Here is a 5,993-nt window from a genome sequence, read left to right as displayed (position 1 = left end):
GTCTAAAAGCGAGGTCCAGGACAGCCCGTTAGAGACAACCCTGTCTCTAAACAACAACAACAACAAAGATGTGCCTGTGTACCGGGCAGCTGGGGCAGGCTCTCCGCTTGGGTTTGTTCCTCCTCCGTTGGGCAGATACCTTCCTGGGGGCTTGCTATGCAGCCAAAGGAGCTGCCTGGACACTTGGGGAGAGACCCAGAAGAGTAGTGGTGAAGGCTGGCCAGGCCTGGAGCCATAGTTGGCACCTCTGAGATCTTAGTCACTTTCAAAGTGAGCTTACGCTTCTATTACCTACTTATTGCACACAGGAAACTGAGGTACAGAGGTAGTTGGGGACTAGAGAGAGCAGGGTTTGTTGTCAAAGGCTGAGCCTCTGATTCTGGAGAGAGACAAAGCATGCACACTGTCACACACCCCACACACAGACCTGTAAGCCGAGAACAAGGGACTCCTCATTGAGACTTGGCCTGGGGTGCATGCCTTGGACTGTGAGGGCAACCTGTCTAGGAGCCCGGCCCTGTTCTCTTCTATAAACACACGCAAACAGCTCTGCTCTCAGCCCATTGTGTACTCACAAAGAAACCTGCCCAGAAAGGGCAGGGACAGGAAAAAAAGCGAAGGGCAGAGGTCCTTGTACCCTAGAATATAATTCCTACCCTACGTTCTCCTTGTTTGCCACACTGCCCCTTAATTGGCTGGGCCTGGCAGGTGGGTCATGACAAAGATGGGATTCTACCCTTGGGCAGGTCACAGGGTCTTTACATCCACCTAGAGATCAGTCAGGTGATCTATGGTGCTACCAGATGAAAGAATGGCCCCTAGATCCGGGCCACACTGCCTGAGATTGTAGCCAATACACGTGCCTGGTGTGTGTGTGTGTGTGTGTGTGTGTGTGTGTGTGTGTGTGTGTGTGTCTTGTTTTGTTTTGGTTTTGTTTTTTGTTTATATTTTGCAGGGTACCTTCTTAAAAAATACATTTTAAATTTGAAAATTATGACTAAAAATCCCACCCATCCACACTAGCACTTCAGCCCTGTCAGTTGGCATTCCCATCATTAACACCACAAACTTCAAAGTCTTCACCTGCTCCAGCATCAGGGGTGACTGTGCCCACTCCCACCAACCCCTAGCCTTTAAAGTTATTGGTATACCCGTTTCCCTAAATGTCTCCGGCACGGCTCTAAAACAAAGCAGAACTGATGCTCTACCTGTATCCTTCACTTCTGTCCCCTCGCCTCACCAGACTCATTCTGGCATCCTATGACACAAGCTCTCCCTCAGTTAGGACCCCTCCCCTGCTCCTAACAGCCGGACCCAGCCTACCCTGAAGGACCCTTGTGTTGGGCTTGGGCCCTGAAGTCCTGACTGGGGCTCGCAGCCAGCAAGGGGAGCAGAAGGGACCCAAGGGGCTAGTGGCCCCCTCCTCGGGCCTGTCGCCCCACCCACCCAGCCGGTGGCCTGTCTGCCTTCCTGAGCTCATTAACTGCAGGTCACCGTTCAGCAGGAAAGACAAGGCGTGGGTTCTGCGGGCGTTCATTAGCCGTGAGAGGAACAGTGTGTGTGAAATTAGCAGTCACCTGAGGACCTCGATAATTTCATAATTAGGAGGCCTAATGGCTCCAGCTCTGGATGCCAAATGACTTAACCCCTCGCCTGCTGGGCCCCCAGCCCCCAGACCAAGGCTGCAGGGGAGGGCCAGTAGGAGACCTCCTCTTCCAGCTCCCTTTCCCTAGTGCCCATCCTGCTCATTTGTGTCACCCAAGATCTAGGACAAAGGCTGGCACAGACACAGGGGTTGCAGGAGCAAGGTTTATGAAGTGAATGAGTGAATGCATGAATGAATGAACAGGTGTCTGGATGGGAAGGCACTGCAGCCCCTGCTGCTGCAGGTGCTCAGAGAGGAATGCTCCAGAGAGGGAAAGGAAGGGTGCTCCATCTGCATAGGAAGGGAGTGGCTGAGTGCAGGCCTGTGTGTGTGTGTGTGTGTGTGTGTGTGTACACGTGCAAGCATGAGGACACACACATGTGGATGTAGGATGTCAGCTTCTAAGGACCTTGTGTGTGGCCATGCCCAGGCTGCCATCTGGGAGCATGTTCTGCTGCCTCCTGTCTCTGTGGCAGGACCCAGGTGCCTCTCTCCATGCCAGCTTCTCTTGGCACCACCTGAATGACCACATCCAGAATGTCTATACAGGGATCTTGGGGGCATTCTTGGCCAGGAAAGGAGTCCTAGGGGGCTTGCTTTCAATCTTCATTTGCATTCCAAGTACAATGTTTTCACTTAGAGAGAATATTTATTTGGAATTCTGAGAAATCTATGCTAATACTGGGGAATAAAGACCCACTCCTTAGCTGGCATGGCAGTAAGACAATCTCCTGTGACCCTTCTTCACCTTTCTCAACCTGGCCTCACTCCTCCCGACCTTCCCATGGCCCTGCAGAGACAAGCACTGATGGAGAGATGGTGTCCTGCCTTACTCCCTGAACTGTAGAAAGGAAGCAGCGTCCTGGAGCTGAGTAGGGCCAGAGGGAAGGAGAATGAGGTAGGAGCAGAGATGAGAACAATGAAGGAATAGAGAAGAAAGGGGGATCAGGAAGAAAGGGGAGGAGGAGAAGGATAGGAAGTCTGAAGGAGGTGAGAGAGGGGAGGGAGAGGAGGGAGGCTGAGAGCATTATCGGCACTTAAAAAGCGAGCAGCTCAGTTCTTCTTTGGCACAAATAATGGCTTTTTATGAATAAATCATGTGTCAGACGCCTCCCAGGGAGTGAGCATGGAGGGGGGCGCGTCTGCTGGGCTCCAAGGCTGGTGGGGAGGGCCAGTGACAGACCCCCAGCTGTAGGGGTGTTGCTCCCTCTCCTGATGGGGCCCAGAAGGACAGGAGCCGTCTCTGAACTGTCTCTTGAGCTAGCCCAAGCTGGGCAGAGCTCAGTTATCACTCTGAGGTGGTCTCCTGGCTCTCTGCTCATGATTTGGGCTGGATCCCAGGGCTGGAGTGCCCCTCTGCCCCTCTGCTCCCACAGACAGCAGAACAATCCAGAAGATGTTTCTGGCAGGGGAACACCAGCCTGGTGCTCCCGAGAGAGAAGGATGTGCCAAGCCAGGCAGGCACACCCAGAGAGCAAAGCACGAGGTGCACATGTGGAGATGGAGAGAGCAGTTCACACAGGCATGGCATCCACACATGCGGGCACACTCAGAAATGGATACACTATAATTCACACACTTGCATGCACATATACACACTCAGCAATATGCAGTCAATAGAGACCTCAACCCCCCCCCCAACTTGTTCACTAACACTTATACACACACACACACACACACACACACACACACACACACACACACAGGAAGAGAGAGAGAGAGAGAGAGAGAGAGAGAGAGAGAGAGAGAGAGGCCCACACAGACAGATGCATATGGAGTTCCATGGACACACACAGACCTGCACATGCACACCAGCAGCCCACCCTCCAGCAGCCTAGGGTGAGGGCAGCTTTGCAGCCCATCTGGAGTCCAGACTCAGTCGGGCTGTCTATGTCTTACTGTCGGGTGGAGCTGGGGCATTATCCCAGTAGAGGCCTTCCAGTCTCTGTGTGCTCTCCAGTGGGCAAAGACACCACAGCACAATAGTGAGGTCTCAGCTCCCCAACTCTGAGCCTGAGCCTGTGTAGATCCTGCTGGCTTGGAGCTCCTTCACTCGCCTGGCCTCAGCCAAGACCTTGAGGCAGAGGCACCACAGGGGAACCTGGGCATTAGAGGCATGAAATCAGGGCAGAGAGCCTGGCTCTATCTTTGGCTGGTAGTGTCACTTCAACGAAGCCAATCTGATTTGCTCCCCGAACAAACCTACAAAACAAGCACTATTGCCTAGCCTTCCAGACAAAAATGTGTGTGTGTGGGGGGGGGGGGGGGCTCCTGGAATTGGGCATCCTTTCTAGGACCTGCCAGTCTTTTGCAAACAGCAAGGACCTCTGTGTCTCAGCCTTCCTTCTCCCCACTCCATTGCTTAGCTGGTGGTCTTCTCCTCTGGTGTCAAAGGAGTTCTAGAGCCAGACACCAGAGACAGTGCAGTGTTTATCCCACTCTGCAAACCCCCACCACCACCACCACCAAGTCTTCTCAACTCTTTGCTTCTGATTCTCTGAACTCCCTCTCCAGTTCAGAGGTCTTCCTGAACTCTGACTTCTCTCTACCCCAGGGAGACATCTGCAGCCCTCCATGATGCCCAAAGCCTGAGAATGTCAGTCATATGATGGAAGCGCTCCTGAACATCCCTCCTGATCCCCACAGGCAGTAACTCAAATGGAATCACATCCCCAGGGGTGCTCCTGGTCCTGTGCTCCTCATCTCAGGTACCCAACATTATTGACTCACTTTACTTCACTCCACAATCGAGTCACAGGCATTCCACACACAAAAATATGCCTAACCCCTTCAGTCCCCCTGCCCCCCATGCCCTGGTAGTCACAATGAGTACCTATGCCTTGCCGTCTCTTTTCCTTGACTGCCTGTTGGAGTCTTCGCACCACCGGCAACCTCTCCATTTCTGAGTTTTAGCCCAACTCAGCTGCTTTTGGCTCTGTAATCCACGAGCTTCTTGTCTCTAGCTATGTCATTTCCTGTCTAAATCTCGCCCTCTCCCAATGCCAACCATCCTTCAAAGCCCAATGGTGAAAGTACCCCCACAGCATCCCCCTCTCATTCATTACAGCCTTGATCATCTATTGTCATTTTATCCACCCCAACACCCAGGAGCCTCCAAATGTCCCCAAGGCAGAGACAATGTGCTACTCTTGGTACAAGAGCTGGCTTTCAATGGATTCGCCCTATCTTCCTTCCAGACAAATGAACCAGGGCGGGATCCGGCTATTTCACATCTTCTCTCATTTACCTGAGATGGAAGCTAGACGCTATAGTACAGACTAGGAAAACAAGGCTAACAAGGGTGAGCTCTGCTTAGGACAGTTAATCATTGTCAACTTGATTGGAATTAAAATCACCAAGGAGACACACCCAGAGGCATGCATATGAGGTTGTTTCCAAAGGGGTTGGACTGAGAAGGGAAGATCCACCCAGAATGTGGGCAGCAACTGTCCTCATGAGCTCTGGGGATCCCAGACTGAATAAAAAGGAGGAGGCTCAGTGGGTAGAGGGGCTTGCCACCAAACCCAACGGCTGGAGTTTGATCCCCAGGACCTACCTGGTGGAAGGAGAGCCACCTCTAGAAACTTGTTCTCTGACCTCCACATGTGTCCTGGGGTGTGTGCGCACTCGTGTAAAAAAGGAAATTTTGACTTGGGCACCAGCATTCCTCCTGCTTCCTCTGATTCCTGACTGTAGATGCAATGTGACCAGCTGCCTCCCATTCCTGCCGCCATGCTTTCCCGGCTATGATGGACTTTACCTTCAAAGTGTGAGCCCAAATAAACCCTTCCTTCCTTCCTTCCTCCCATCTGTTAGTTTTGTCAGGTACTTTGTTGCAGCAATGAAAAAAAGTAACTAACACGGTGCCCTAGGTAACACAGCTGTTCCAGGAAGGGAACTGGATGGATTCCTACAGACGTCTGTGTTTCTAATGCTTTTTTTAAAAACACCCCTTACCTTTCAAAAATTATTTTCCCTCTCTGACCTTGTGTTCTCATCTGTGTAATGGGAATAAAACTCATGCTAATACAAGGCTGGCAGTTGCAGAGTCTCAGCAAACACCCCTACCACTCTCCCAATCCCTAAGGCTTGATTCAGGAATTTCCCCAGGCAGGAAATCTTCTGCTTGCACGTGTTCACAAGAAAACAGGTGCAGAGCCCCCACAAAGACTATTTCCAACATTAGGAGCTCGGGAGGCGCTTAACCAATGTGCAGCTGAGTAGCTCTCCGGCCATGTACCCAGACAAAAAGCCACAACAGCCTCAACAACAGGGACCCTGGCTCACAGTCACCCTCTAAAATCTCTTTCATCACCACTACCCCCTTCTCCTAACCCAAGGCGCGGGA

This window comes from Peromyscus californicus, unplaced genomic scaffold (assembly GCF_007827085.1).
Source record: "Peromyscus californicus insignis strain IS unplaced genomic scaffold, ASM782708v3 Scaffold_5__1_contigs__length_169319896, whole genome shotgun sequence".
Classification (NCBI taxonomy): domain Eukaryota; kingdom Metazoa; phylum Chordata; class Mammalia; order Rodentia; family Cricetidae; genus Peromyscus; species Peromyscus californicus.
The sequence above is the reverse complement of the archived record's forward strand: the minus strand, read 5'-3'. Positions refer to the sequence as shown.